Below are 15,456 nucleotides of genomic sequence, written 5' to 3'. Positions count from 1 at the left end.
CGTCATTTCACAGTCACCCCATCTGCCATAACACCTGTAAGAGTTTCCTGTGAAGCGGCTGGTGATACTACATTTTCAGTGGGTAAAGGCGCTTGCTGCCAAGCCTGAAGAGCGACCTCAGCTGGATTCCTAAGCCCCATGTGATGGGATGGGAGGCAGTTGTGTTCTGAGCACACACACACACACACACACACACACTTAGTTTATTATTTGTTTATAGTCAGGGTCTTCTAAGGGACAGGTTTTGAACCTGCCTCCATGCTTGGGTTCTACGTGGTGCTGGGATCAAACCCAGGGCTCTGTGTGTGTTTATACACTTTACTATCGGAGCTACAGCTCCAACGGGCGATTCACTTTGAATTGGAAAGCGAAGTGTAAATAGGAGTATCAAATTTGTGTTGGTGATTGCACTGACCGCATTTAAGTCGTACAGGTGCAGTTCACGGGCACAAGCGAGCAAGACTTTGCGAGCTCACCTATCCTTTACATCCAGGAAGCTATGGGGAAACTGCAGTGACAACAGCTGGGGAAGACGCTCTGCAAAGACGCTCTGCGCCATCCTGTAGAGAGGAGAAGGCAAGACCCTGTCTACGCTACCGGAACATATCTTTTGATAACCAGAATTGGAAAATAAAATCAACTGGGGCAGAATGAATGTGTACGGAGGGACTACGATGGGGAGCGGGCTTATCTGAGATAAAAAAATTATATATAAATCAAAAACCACAACCAAATAAAGCCCATGTCTTCTCCAGAGCCCTGGTAGTTTGAAGAATTCAGGGAGTGGCAGCCAGTACCGGTTCCCCACTCTTTCCCCACCCGCCACCTCATCCCGGGCTGCTCCCCGACTTCCTTTCCCTTCTTTCAGCTTTCAGACTTCTCTGCCCGAAGGGACGCACAGGCTAGAGCAGGCTCTCTGGGCTCATCCATCAGCAGGAGAGGAGGGGCAGAAGGAGGAGTTTCTAGGCGGCCGAGCCCCCGCGGCCCGCGGCGCCCTTCCCCCTATGCGCTGATTGCTGTGGCTGCGCGCCCGACCCCGCCCGCGCGTGTGCGCGGCCGAGCGAGGGCGCCGCAAGGGCCTGATGGGGGTGAGCCAGGGTTTCGGGGACGCTGAGCGCCACTTTCCTCCTCCCTGGCAGTGAGAGAGAGGGGGACGAGGGGGAAGCGGGCTGCTGTCCTGCCAGGCCACTTTCGCTGCGCTATTCCGCGAGCTCCCGGCAGGAGGTGAAAGTCCCCGGCGGGGTCCGGATGGCGCAGTTGAGCTGCGCCTGCTGAACTCGCGGCCGCCTGCGCACGCAGGGCACGGGGACTCGTCTCGGCTGCTCCCCCACTTCGCGGCGGACGATCGGTTCCCGGACACGCAGCCGACGAGGTACGTGCGGGCTCTGCGCCTGGTTCCCTGCTGTGCAGTCTGTGCGCTGTTGCTTCTAGGGATTGCTCCGGCCACCCAGGACCTCGAGCTCGGGACCTGGCTTTGATCCGGCCGGGTTGACGCTGAGCGGAAAAGGGATCCGCGGCGGTCCCGAGTGGGCAGCGCCGGGGAGGAGCTCCCCACCGCCGCCTTCGCTATTTCTCTCCGCGGTTTCCTAGTCCAGTGCGGGGCTTACAGGCCACTGCCCTCCCGGCGCGTGACAGCGTGGGTGGGCACTCGACCGTGATGGATAGCAGAGGCCGCGGTCGCAGGACACGCGCGCCCAAGCCAGCCCCGGGTCCCTGCCGGCCGCGCCCTGACGCGGGGAGGACGCCCGGGTTAACCCAGCCTCGCTCCCGTTGATGTTAGAGGTTCTCTCGGTGTGTGAACTTGGTTGGCACAAACTCGGGACTCTTGGATGTTGCTAGAAGAATCGGCTTGCAGAGTTGCGCTTATTAGGGCATTTGTTCCACTTTATGGCACCCGGAGAGAAGTGCAGACAGCCTGCGTGCCAAGCCTGAACTACCTCGGCAGAGTAGAACCTGGCGGCTTAGATGTGGGTGCCAACAGTCGCCCCACTCGCTAGCTAAGGGCAGAGGGGACCGGGTCCTGCAGGGTGGCTTTGAGGCTGCAGGAGTGCACAGATGTTCAGGACGAGGACCGCGCAGAGCGGTGCACAGGTGTTAGCGCCGCGTGCTGCGCCCTGCGGTGAGGGATCCAGCGAGTGACAGATGGAGATGGGGAATCAGGCGTTTTAAAGTTTCTTCTTCCTTCGCAGAACTGAAAGGCTTGATAGAAGTTTCCAACATACAAAACCCAAACCAAAACAAAAAACACACCATATCGTGATCCTTTAATATCCTTGGAATGGTCGTTTAGACCGTAGTTGGCTACTTCAGGGAGAACTCAGCTGGTTCTTTTGGGGTAATAAAACGGGAGTGTATGGGTTCACTATTGTGTGCTCCATAATGTCTCCAAGGCAGCAGTCAGGCTTAAGTACCACACCAACTCTGGTTAAAATCTTGTGATTTTAGTAGACCCATTTTACAGTTCGCGTGCCAGACTGTAGGCGCTAGAGGCCAAGTCACTTGCCCAAGGGGATATAACAGCTTTCTGTTAGTTTTAATCCAAGAGCTGCCCTGGTCCTGGCGGGAAGCAGCAAGCGGCAGTAAGTCTTTGGCCCTCTGTCTTGCTTAGCTTCCTGTTTGAGTTGAATACATCTTTTGAAATACTAATTATCTGTGATTAATTTAGGTGATCATACACGACCTTTGCAGGGGCCAAAGCCCAGCTCCCCTGAGCCTGGCTCTAGATAATTATAAATAGAACCCCGACTCGTGTTAATCCTTGCTTTTATTAATCTACCATACGTTGTTGATCAAGGCCACTAGGCTTCCTTAGGAAGCAGCTTGAGGTTGGCGCAGGAGGTAGGGAAATAATTCTTACCCCCTGAAGGGCCATTAAGGAGGAGTTGATTTCATGCAATTGTGTCAGCTAGAGGATGTTGCTCTTGTTTCTTGATGTTCCCCGCTTTTGGCTTGGATTCTGCATTGTTTAGCATTTCAAGGCTTCAGCACATTTTTTTACTCTTGGCATTGCTGTTAACTTTAAAATTTCTATTGTGATGGAATATGACCACCCCACATCAGCTTTGCTTAGCTATTGGGTAAGAGATATACATTAAAAAAAGATAAAGTCATCAACAGTGTTTTGAACCCCAGCACTTCAAAGGCCAATCCCCTGGGAAATTCATTGTTCTTTTTAACATTGGCCAGTAGAGGGAGCGTAGCGTACTTACTGATGTCCTGCAGGCACCTAAACTTGCTTTACTGTATGTACTATATATTTCAGAAATGGAAAATGTTGTAGCTTTATCTAGCAAAATAACTAAGCTGCTTTCTGTGGAGGGATGGGTTTAATTTAAACTGGTTAAAAGCAGGATGACCCTGAGGTCTGGGCTTGAATGTTAAATGTGTTTACAGTGGCTTGTAGGGTCTCTCTCTCTCTCTTTTTTTCTTCTAGTTTGCTTTCCTTGAGATGTGTGCCTGTAAAATTTTGTGTTGTTTGAATAATATTTCAGGTTGTTTAGGAGAACTGGCAACCCAAAGAGATCCATTTGTGAATCCTTTCGTAGTGACCCCTATTTGTCTCATGTATAAAACTGCATAAATGAACTTCTTGGGGAGGCTGATAAATTCAGTACCGTCTTCATTATCTTTCATTATCACCTTCCAAATTCGAGATAGTAAGAGTGACCTCATTATCCCATGTTCCTTTAACATAGCTGTGTATTCTCTAGATACGTTTGTGTCAATACACGTTGGGTTCTCTGAGCAAAAGTGCTTGGGGGTGGGGGTGGGGTAAAAGGGCGCTGGATTTCATATCTGCATATACATATTGATCTCTTGGGAGAGGTGACCCAAATCCAAACATAATTTGGGTGTCATATAGACCATAAAGGTAGTTCCATACGATGTTTTTAGTGTAGTTCTATTATTACTCTGGCTACTTACACAAGATCAGTGTAAATTTTCCACTTGTGGGGGTCATGTTTGTCCTGAGAAAGTTTTGGATTTCAGAACATTTTGGATGTTGGATTTTTGGATCAGTGTCCTTTACCTGTGTGTCAGTACTGAAAAATCTTATCCTGTGTAAGTACAGATGTCTGTGGCCTGTAAATATGCTTATAAAATACCTAAGAATTAACATGCTAGTAAGTCAGTCAAACTGAGTATTTTTGATTAAGTAAAAGTTTTCCGTCTTTGTAGTTCCGTTGGCAGGTCTTGTTTTTTGTGTATCTTATTTTAAAGGTTTAACTTTATATTAGCTGTTAGGGTCAAATGGGACCTATTTTACATCACTTTAGAATTTAGCCACTTTTCTAGCTCGCAGCCTGCATTTGACACTACAGACTCGCGGTTTTCCAGGGTCTCCGTTAGTCTTCCATTCTTTGATCTACTTTACTCATCTCACAAATGTTTATCAGCCCCTCCCCCCTCTAATCAGTCCCTGTTTCCAGGCTTTGGAGTTCGGGAAATTAGAATAACGTCTTCTGATAGCCGGGGTCACAATGGTCTGAGGATGCCAAGGCTTTCTCACAGAAGAGCATACACGTGGCAAAAGTAGCTTGCTGGAAGGAAACTGTTGTCTCCTTCTTTTTTAATACTGAGAGGAATTAATATTTTCCTTTTGCATACAAACTTAATTTATAAAAATCTGCCTGCCAGCCAGGCTGTGGTAATGTACGCCTTTAATCCCAGCATCTGGGAGACAGAGGCAGGCAGAGTTTGAGGCCAGACTGGTCTACAGAGTGAGTTCCAGGACAGACAGGGCTGTTGAGAAACCCTGTCTCGAAAAAACCAAATCCAGTCAATCAATCGATCAATCAATCGATCAATCAATCAATCAATCAATCAGTCTGCCTGCCTAAAAGCCCAGGGAAGTCCTGTGGAGTCACTTCTGGCTTCTTTTAGTTCTCAAGTGGTCTTAAAATTCTACGAGTCTGTGAAAGGTGTTTTACACCTAAGGACAGACAGGTAGACTTTAGAGTGGGCAGGTGAGTGGTAATGTTACTACAGCACACACATCACCCCCGTGTTTTTGTTGTTTTGAATTAACCCTGTTCTTGACAAATCATTAAATTTCCTTTTTTGGGGTGTGTGCATGTACACATGTGCATGCACACACATTTGCCCTATGCATGTATGTGAACCTTGTGCATGCCTGGTTGTCAGAGGAGGGTGATGTATCCCCTGGAACTGGAGTTGCAGATGTTGGTGAGCCACCCTGTGTCCTTTGAGTGCAGACTATGCCTGTTGCTATGTGCCCATTGTTCCAGCACCTCTAAAAGTCATTTTAATGTGTATTTTCTATAGTCTCAGGGCTACTGGATGGAAAATGATGATGGCTACATTTATTGGTTAATGGAGGACAGCCTTTCCACCGCAGGCAGTTTTAAATAAGAATCTTAATAGCTATTTCAGCCAGTTCCTTATTTTCTTATGCTTTCAAACATTGATTTTTTTTCTCACATTCAAAAACCTTAACTGTTTTTTGAAGTTTACATGTCTGGTTAGGTTCATGTTCTTAGAGGTCTTTAACTCAAAAGTAATTTTTCACTTCCTCAGAAGTGTGGACTGTTGGGAATATGAAAACCAGCCTAGGTTATGTGGAAACATTTATTGTTACTATTGTGATTGTTTTGTTGAAGAGCTGGGGTTTGCGGCCTTATGCATTTGAGACCCCACCCCCAAATAAGGAACACCAGTGTAGTGATATTTTATTTGTGATTTAACAAATAAAGCTTGCCTGAAGATCAGAGTGTAGAGCTAAGCCAGTAGAAGCTGGGCAGTGGTGGTGCATGGCTTTAATCCCAGCACTAGGGAGGTGGAGACAGGAGTGACATGGCTGGACAGAGAGAGGACTAGAAGGCAGGAGGAGTCTGAGGAGGAGACAGTCTGAGGACAGGATCTCCCATTTGGTCGAGCATTGGGAGAGGTAAGAACTCCCTGGACCACTCTGCTTCTCTGATCCTCCAGCATTGACTCATATATCTGACTCGGGGTTTTTAGTATTAAGACCGACTAGAATTTGAGCAACACATCAATGAGTGACATTCAACGAGGCGTCTGTGTCAGTGGAAGCAAGCCCAGTGATGACAGGAAGTTCTGGTTTCCTTGTCTTCCAACCTCACGTGTGAAATAACACCGCTTCTTTGTAGCATTTTGTCAAAACAAACTGTTGTTAACCTGTTCAGTTTCTAGTCCGGATGACATAAACCAACCACCTAGAGAAACTGTACAGAAAGAATCTGGGTCCATGTCCTGGGCCCTGTCTATCTCTAGATGTCTTGTCTTTATAGTGCTGAAATCACAGTTTACTTGTTAAGTGACTTACTTGGACTCAGCATGGATCTCCAAGCATGCTCCCCCTCCACCTTAGGGACCAGTTATTTGGATCTCCAGCTCTCTCAAGAGTGTAATATTTTTGTTTGGATGCAGTATTCATATAAATTCTGCCTGAGGCTACTCTTGTTTGTACCTCATTCTGCAATTTTCCCCTTCATTTTTTCAGAACAGAGATGGAGGCTGATACAGGTTAACAACTAGTTATGAGGCATGGAGTCTGTATTTAAGAAGATCCTGCAGCAGAGGCCTGGAACTATACCTTTAGGCTATCTGAGTGCATCTGCTGATGAGAATTATCATATGGTGTTTGCCCGTGCACACGTGTGTGTGTGTGCGTGTGTGGTGTGTATATGTGTGCACTTGTGTATGCTGTTAGCCCAGCATACACCATAGTTCTTGTGAGGTAGAGGCAGAAGAATTAGGAGTTCAAGATCAACTTAACATCCACAATGAGTTTGAGGCCAGCTGGCTACATAGACCCTGTCTTAAAAAACAAAAACAAACAAAAACCAAATAAACAAGCAAACAACCCCCCTCCCAAAAAAAAAATCAAAACCGTCTCCCAAATCTGGGCAAAGGACTCTCGAGTGACATGTGACGGTGAGCAAGTTTCATTTTTATTTCAGATTTGATGTCACCAGACTAATCATTTAGATTAAATCAGAAATACTGGATCCCTCTTCAGGCTTTAAGAAAGGATAATACAAAAATGTCTATTTCCCTGGGCCAGGAGGGCCTGCAGAGCTGGGTCCTGCTCACACCGAGAACGACAAATAGTTCATTTCTCTGGCGTATGTCGAAGGTCGGGTTTTAGTATAAAATTACAGAAGGACCGTTTGTGAAAACACATTTCCCTTGATTAATTCCTGGAGAAAACAACAACAAAATAAACCTCTCTAGAAAGCAGCCTGGGAATGGATCCTTGGACCTTTCTTGTCGATCAGATTGCCCTGGGAGCCGAAGTGCTACACTGATGGCCCATGTGGAGGGTCTGGCAGAATGTTGGATTTCTTTTTATTTTTTTCTTCTTTAGCTTTTTTTCATGGAAACTTGATGAATACTTAATTCCATTTTGTGTGTGACGAGTCCCTCTGGCTTCTGTCACCCTGTTAGCGTCTTTAGCAATTTATGTGTTTTGACAGTATGATGTTGGCCCTTGGATACAACACCATGCTGGTGACTGTTTGCAGATTTCACTTCATAATTGTCTAACTGCGCAGTAATCGCCGGAGCAGAATATGACTTTTTTCCCCTTTCACATTGGGAAGGTTATTTGAGGCGAGACACTTTGACACAAAGCCTAAATAAATATCATGGTGCAATCCTCACTCTGTTATGGGGAGTTATCTCTTTTGTGGCTTTTATTCTTTTAAAACAAAACACTCAAACACAGAGACTTCTTAGTATCCAGAAAGGGTACGGGCCTCTTTCTCTTGCATGGCTTTGTACAGTGGGCTGACAAACTCGGTTTGACTGGGAGGGAAAACACCGTTGAGTCATAACGTGGGCTGAGCATCAATGCAGTACAGGCCTTCTCTGTGTGGGGAGAAGTCTCTCATCTTCTGAATGTGCTGCTTGACTCTTGGGGTCTACCTCTTTCTGCCAAGGCCTCTTCGGCCAGACGTCCCTCTTCATTTTCCTTCCTTCCTTCCTTCCTTCCTTCCTTCCTTCCTTCCTTCCTTCCTTTGTTTTAGTTTTATGACTTTAGAGAGAGGGTTATGGTCATATATCCGTAACATGCCTTTTGAACCATGAATCCTGCATGAGTAACAGCCCATTTTGGGATGAGAGGGCTGTACCCTGTCTACTCATTATTAACTGCAGTTGCAGCCTGGTCATTGGGTTCCTGATGTTTTCCACAGCAGCCCAGGAAGGAGGGCCCTATGTGCCGTATTCCGCGCTGATGGCTTCTCAGTTTGTGGCATCTGTGTCTCCTTTGCTAGAGTGTCTGTTCACGGTTTTATTTTGATGCAGTGTGTGGGCTTAAAGAAAGAGATTTCCTTTAGAAGGAGTTCTGCTAAGTTCTTGAAAACGCCTCCAGAAAACGTCTCAGATAGATAACCTTGCTGAATAGGGTTTGAATGGGGGCTCGTTGAACTCAGAGCAGGATTCTTTGGAGTTTAACTGGCCCAGGAGGCTGGGAGAAGGGGTGGGGTGGCTGGAGAAAGCTTCCCTGTTGTGTCACAGGATGGGACTGCTAGCAAGTCAGGAGGTCTGCAGGCAGGAGCTGTAAGGCTTGCTGAGGTTGTGAGGCTACAGCTGGCAACTCTTAGGATCCCAAAGATGACACTGTTCTCCAAAAGCATCTGGCTCGAGTTATGCACCTCTCCCCCCTCCACATGCACAGATATCCAAAATTAAGCCAATAAAAATGACCACCTGGGTGTGGGGCTGTCGTTGTAGTGGAAAAGACAAAGGAACGTCGCTACATGCCTTCGGGAATCTGCTGGGTTTTCTGCTCGCTTTCAGATGCCCCTCAAGTGCTCCTCTGTACCAGAAATTAGAAACAAGTTTAGGATCAACGTTTGGTTCCCGTGTTTCTCAGAGAACAGAAGAGCAAGCAGCTAGGCAGCTTTTCGGAGGTTCTAAGGTGTCAGGGGTTCTGGGACCCAGCTGGTGTTTTCCTGTCCTCACAGTGCCAAGGTAGTGTGCAAGGTCCCACAGTGTTCCATGCACTTTCCCCATTCTTTCCTGTAGTTTCTAGGCTCAGCGGTATAGGAAGCTGGGGGAGGAAATGTGGGACCCAAGAGTGAGAAGATGAGGGAGACAGGATGTGTAAGTAGCTAGATGATGCCACGAACACATCGTCCTTCACACTGGGCAGACACAGCTAGCTTTGCCTTTCTTTTTTTTTAATTAATTAATTTATTTATACAGTATCCTGCCTATAGGCCAGAAGAGGACACCAGATCTCATTACAGATGGTTGTGAGCCGCCATGTGGTTGCTGGGAATTGAACTCAGGACCTCTGGAAGAGCAGTCAGTGCTCTTAACTGCTGAGCCATCTCTCCAGCCCCTAGCTTTGCCTTTCTTTCCGAACACAGGGGCTCACATCTCTCAGGCTGGCCTCAAAGTCAAGTGTAGCAGAGGATGATCTAAACTTCTGGTCTCCCCGATGTTGGGATTACAGGCATGCATCACCAGGCTTGGTTAATGTGGTGCTGGGACTTGAACCCAGGACTTTGCGTTAGGCAAGCACTCTGTCAACTGAACTACAACGCAAGCCCAGCTGCTAGTTGTGTTGGAGAGCTTGCTGCTGGTTGTAGGATCAGTGGGCTCAGGAGACCCAGGTGGCCATGAACCTCTTTTCTGCTCACACCCAGTGTGTTGCTCATCAGAATACTGTCCCAGCCTGCTGCTTGCTTCTGCTCTTCTCTTCCCTCCATGTTCCCTTCTGTGGTTTTCTCAGAACCAGCTCTCCTGTCTTCTCTGTTGAGTTCCTGACCTCTCTTCAGGCTTCCCTTTCAGTACTGAGCCCCTGTGTGTAGCTTTAGCGTTAACCCATTTTCTGTCGCTACAACCGAATTTCTAAGACCTAGTGATTTATACAGAATGAAGGTTTGCTCAGTTCATGCTTCTGGCTGGGAGACCATGGTGATAAGGCGCTTGTTGCTGGTGGGCTCCACAGCATCTCCAGCGGGCAGGAGGGGAAACAGAGTGTCCCAGCTCAGGTGTCTCTCTGCGGAAAGCTGTAGTCAGGGTCAGGGCCCTCGCTTGACGACCTCACTTTATTGCCATCTCTTGATCCCTCATATAGTGATTAAATTTCAGCGTAAGTTTTGGTGGGGACATCAGAACTGTTAGCTCTTTCCTCATCCCTTCTTTCTTCTTCTCAGCCTACATTTAAGTGTTCATATTTCTAAGTTCAATGGCCATATCTATTCTACAAACGTCTGGCTCTCTCGTTTAGACTCGGCCGGAGGTAGTCTCATGTGGTTCAAACAGGTCTTCTTGTTAAATTAAACCCTCCTTCTAGTGTACTGTGCTATTCTGTGACCCACAGTTTTCTCTTTTTCACTCTTCACGTCAGCAATGGCACCAGAAACCAAGCTAGTGTCTCGGTCTTGCTTTTCTTCCCCCGGTCCATGGATGTGGTCTTAACTCAGCAAATCTCCGCAGATGACACTCTCTCCTCCACCCCCAGGACTTCCCAGACCCTGGGCTATTCCCATCATCACCGAGCTGATTTTCGTGGTGTCTACATCTGTCACCGCCATCTTCTTAGGCCCATCTGTGCCTCTTGCTCTGTGCGGCCCCTGTGACTCTGTTCTCCGTAGCGTGGACTGCATGGTCAGTAACTTTCAGCCACTTCTCTGCCTCCTCCCTCTGTTTCTTGTGAACCTCATGGTGTTTCCCCAGTGTGCCACGTGTGCCCACACCCAGGTCCTTCTGTCACCACCTGTCTAGCGTTCCCAGCTCCCCCTTCCAGGCTCTCTCTGTCCCTAGCTCTTCACATGTTTGTCTTGGAGATGTCGTCTCTCAATAGCTCATGAGAAACTTTCATTGCTTTGGCTTTTCTTCCTGAGGACTTTCCTGGATCAACATTGAGCTTTTCAGTCATCTTTTCATCACCACAGCCACGTACCTGAGATGGTCCTAATAAAGAGAGAAGGTTCTTGGCTCACAGTTTGGAGGGTCTTGTTCAGAGCTGGCCCTGCTGTCTGTGGTGAGGTAGCACACGGCGGGAAGTATGGCAACAACATTGCTCACCTTATGTCTAGGCAAGAAATAAAAGGCTGGGGTCTCGCCACCTCTTCAGGTGCCTGCCCTCAATGGTCTAAGGCCTCTCACTAGGTAACCTCCTTCCTGAAGGCTTTACTGCTCTTTGTGGTGCTCCTATGGGGAACCAAGCCTTTAATAAATGGGTCTTTTGGAAAACATTCTGTTCTCCTAGGTATCTGAAGCTCACTTCTGTGGATCCTTGGTCAAAACAAAGAAACAAGTGGAAGACTCACACGCATGCTTCCTTTCCCCTTCTCTGCTTTCATCGTCTTAGCATGTATCTCCACCCCACATACAGTGTGTGTCATGCTCACGCTCTGTCTCCAAGCCTCCTGGGGTCGGAATTCGCACATTTTCTTCCCTGTTGCATTCCTGTGTGTGAAGCAGTGGCCGACCGGCGAGGAGCAAGTCCTTCAGAACTGCAACGTTTGTTGTAAGATTAATTTAACTAGAAGATGCAGGCCTTTGCTGATTTTTGGATAGCTCTGGTCCGGTATACACTCCTGCTGGAAGATGGAGAATCTGATTTTTCACAGCCGCGTTGAAGACCACATGGGCTAGAACACTGACGGCTCTCCCTGCCGTACAAGTGGTTTGGGGAGATTCCCATTTCACTCCATCAGGCACAGGCTGTGGTTTCCCTCTGCCTGTGGTTTGTCCTTTAACCCATTCTGCTAAAAAGGTGAAAAATAAACACAGCACTGGAGGAAGGGGCTCTGGGAGAGGGTGGGCAGAGCCGAAGGCAGAGCTTCATCGTGGCCCTGACATCCTCCTTTGGCTCTGAGCTCATCCTGTTGGCAGTTCACAGGACTTTCCAGATTTGCCCTGCCTGGGGCTACAATAGCTTGGAGACAGCCAGACCTTGTGTCTCTTGAGTGGTTGTTTTTTGTTTGTTTGTTTGTTTTTGGTACTATTTTCTTTGAAAAGAAATGTCCTACTTTAGGCAAGAAAGACATAGAAGGAAATTAAATTACCATCTCATGTAGCCCAGGCTGGACTCAAACTCAAGAACCTTCTGCATGTACCTCTTGTACACTGGGATTACACATATGTACCACAATACCCAGTTTTTACCATCTTAGGAAACTTTTTTAAAGATTCATTTTTATTGTGTTTTATTTATGTGCCTATGTGGGGGAGAGGTAAAAAAACAACTTTGTAGAAGCTGGTTCTCTCTGGCTCCTGGATCGAACTCAAGTTGTCAGGCTAGGCAGTAAGCCTCCCTTCTCACCTACCCCCATCTTTAATTTGAAGTGAAGTTTCAACCCTTCTTAGATTGTCACAGTGTTTCTCTATCCTCTGCTTAACTGCCACCTCACCTGGGAGGGCTTCCCTGACTTGTCTAAAACAAACTCAGCGTGTCTTTAACCCTTCACAGACCTTGCCTTCTGTTCCCCACTAGAAGGTAGAATCCATAGAGCGTTGCTAACCTGTGCTTATCTCCTGGAGCCAGCGTCCAACACATCATTGTTACTTCTAAATGTTTGTTAAGTTAATGAATGAAGCAACACAAAACTGCTGGCCAGACCTTGCCATGCTGACTTCAAAACAAAGTAACTTGCCCCTGTGTCAGCCCTCGTCAGCTAGGAGCTGTCCCTTGTCCCTGGCCAATGTCCACAGTGATATAGGAACCTGCACAGGCCCTTTCTTTCCTTTTCTTTTTTTCTCCTTGATTGTGAGCTATTTCTGGCACAGCTCCTGTTTATAGTGGCTAAGAGCATGGGTTGTGGATTTAGACAGACTTGGGCTCAAATTCTGGTCCAGGGCTGCTTAGCTGGTGACCTTGGGGTTGCTTAGCAACTTAAAGGAAGCATCCATCTCTGTGGGTGGTTGAGAGAATCACTGGGATGCTATGTGGGGTCAGAGAAGAAAGTCAGGCAGGATGCGCATAGGAACAGGCTAAGGCACACACTCAGGGACAGTTGTAGCTGGAAAGCAGTCTGGGAGAAGTAGAGGACCAGTCATGGAGCCTTCTGAGTTCTCAATCTGCCTATCTGTAAGAGACTGCAGTAGGTATGATCCATCTCTAACGCTGAGTTGGCTCGAAGTAGGTAACAAAAAATACATTACACATAGGAAGGATATCAAGGATAGGATTAATTGTATGTGGTTTTTAGAATAGGAGGGTGGAATGGGTAGTTCTTAGACTTTGAAAACTAGCATAAAATGGTAGTTTTAATTTAAAAAACAACTATTTATATATCCTTTATAATAAAAATAAACAAAATGAGCATGTCTGGCAGAAGTTGGATTTAAATGCTTGCGTTGCTGGGAGCATAAGGCATCTTTGTTCACATAAGTTCTAGATAAACAGTGAGCGTAGTAACAGTGTCATCCTTGGTGCTGTTTGTGAGGTTGGACGTTTGCTGTGGATGGTTTGTGATCCTGCTGGCCTGTGCACAGCAAGGCATTTGAATCTTCCACAAGAATGCACGGGAGTTCATTTTCTGTGAGGGACTCCCGTCAGCTGTGAGTCACAATGACAACTCTACGGGAGGGATAGAAGAAAAGAGTTTTTATTTAACCTATTCATATTAAGGATGAAGAAAGTTAAAGCCCAGAATGCCTTGTGAGACCCTTGGATGGCAGAACTCTTGCCTTCTGCCCTGTTGAGCATACTCAAGAGTTCTTTCTTGCAGCTGCTCCTGGTTTGCTGGTCATTCATTCCTGGAAATGTTCTAACAAATCCTGGCCTTCCATAAATTTCCTATTGTAACGTATATAATAGTGTCATTTTCTTTTTGTAGTGCTAGCGATCTGCCCCAGGGTCTTAAGCATGTTACAGGCCCGAGCCTCACCATTGAGCTATTCTCTTATGCTGGTTGGTTTGGTTTTAGTTTAACTTGATACAGACTGGGGTCACTCAGTGACTATTGCTGTGAAGAAACACCATGACCAAGGCGATTCTTATAACAATATCTGGAGCATGTTGGCACACATGGCTTTGGAGCAGTAGCTGAGGGCTGAATCCTGATCCATAGGCCAAGAGAGAGATAGAGAGAAAGTCGGGGTCTTGCATGGGCTTTTGAAACCTCAAAGCCCACCTCGAATTTTTCAAAGAAAACTCAAACACACTCCTCCAACAAGGCCACTCCTATTCCAACAAGGCCACACCTCCTAATCCTTCTAATCCTTAAATAGTGCCACACCCTGATGACTAAGCATTCAAATATATGATCCAGGGGAGCCATTCCTATTCAAACTTCCTCACCTTGGAAGAACCACAGTGAATAATCACCTCTATCACGTGGGCCTGTGGGTAGGTCTGTGGCATTTTCTTGATTGGCATTGATGTGGAAGGGACCAGGCCACGGAGAGTGGTGCCATCCTTGAGCAGGCCTGGACTGTAGAAGAAAGCAGGTTGAGGAAGCCACAGAGAGCAAGCCAGTAAGCAGCATTCCTCAGTGGTTTCTGCTTCAAGCTCCTGCCTAGAGTTCCTGTTTTGGCTTCCTTCAGTGATGAACTGTAACCTGAAAGTCAAATAAACCTTTCCCTCCCTAGGTTGCTGTTGGCCAGTGTTTTATCACAGCAGAAGACAAACTAGAATACCCACTCCTGTCACAGCTTGTTCAATGGGGAAAGAGGAGACTCGCAGTTGGAAATGTGCACTACACTGAACCTTGATGGAATCCCTTGCAGCTTTGTAACTAAACCCTCTTGATGACAGCTGGCTCCTCATTCTGAATAGTTTGGTTGGTTTATTGGCCCTGACAGGCAGAGTTCCACAGTCCCCTGCTTAAACTTCTGAAGATTTGAGAACCAGAAGGTAGAAGAAGAAGTATGTACAGATCCCTGCCTTAGCCATGTCCAGGCAGCAGCTCCTCTATTGGGAGCAGCTTCACAAGCAGTTGTGAGGGGTGTTAGAGCTTGTGTCTTTTCTTGTTGATTTGAGAAAACATCCCCCTGTGTAGCTCTGGCTGACTTAGACATGGCTGCATAGATTAGGCTGGTCTTGAATTATGATAGTCTTCCCTATCATAGAAGGCAAACTAGAGCCTCTTGAATGCTAGGATTTAACCCATCATGCCTGCTTGGCTCAAGACTCTTTTATTACTTTATTCACTTAGTGTGTGTGTGTGTGTGTGTGTGTGTGTGTGTGTGTGTGTGTGTGCATGTGCACACACCCATAGTAGCCATGTGGAGGTCAGAGGGGACTTTTAGGAGTTCTCTCCTGCTATCTTGTGCATGTCTCAGTATGGATATGTGCTACTGAGTGAAGCTGCCCATGGAGGCCAGAGGTATAGGATCCGCTGAAGCTGGAGTTACAGGTGATTATTGTAAGCCATCTGATGTGGGTCCTGGGAATCAACTCTTTAGCACCTCTCTCTCTCTCTCTCTCTCTCTCTCTCTCTGTCTTTCCTCTTCCATCTCTTTCTTCCTCCTTTTTCCTCCTTCTTCCTCCTTCTCTTTCTCTTC

The 15,456-nt window shown here is 47.0% G+C and overlaps 1 protein-coding gene across 2 annotated transcripts in view; it reads left to right on the top strand.

The window, feature by feature from the left end:
- Positions 1–1,066: 1,066 nt before the first annotated feature.
- Positions 1,067–15,456, top strand: part of Tgfbr3 (transforming growth factor beta receptor 3) — a 173,159-nt gene continuing 158,769 nt past the window's right edge. For both annotated transcript variants that reach the window (XM_041642150.1, XM_041642148.1), the window contains exon 1: positions 1,067–1,372. The gene's annotated coding sequence lies outside the window, so the exon portion shown is untranslated. The remainder of the gene's footprint in view (positions 1,373–15,456) is intronic.

This window comes from Microtus oregoni, unplaced genomic scaffold, assembly GCF_018167655.1.
Source record: "Microtus oregoni isolate MIOR12 unplaced genomic scaffold, Mior012 000072F_ref0000427, whole genome shotgun sequence".
Lineage (NCBI taxonomy): Eukaryota > Metazoa > Chordata > Mammalia > Rodentia > Cricetidae > Microtus > Microtus oregoni.
This window is presented reverse-complemented; position numbering and strand designations above follow the sequence as displayed.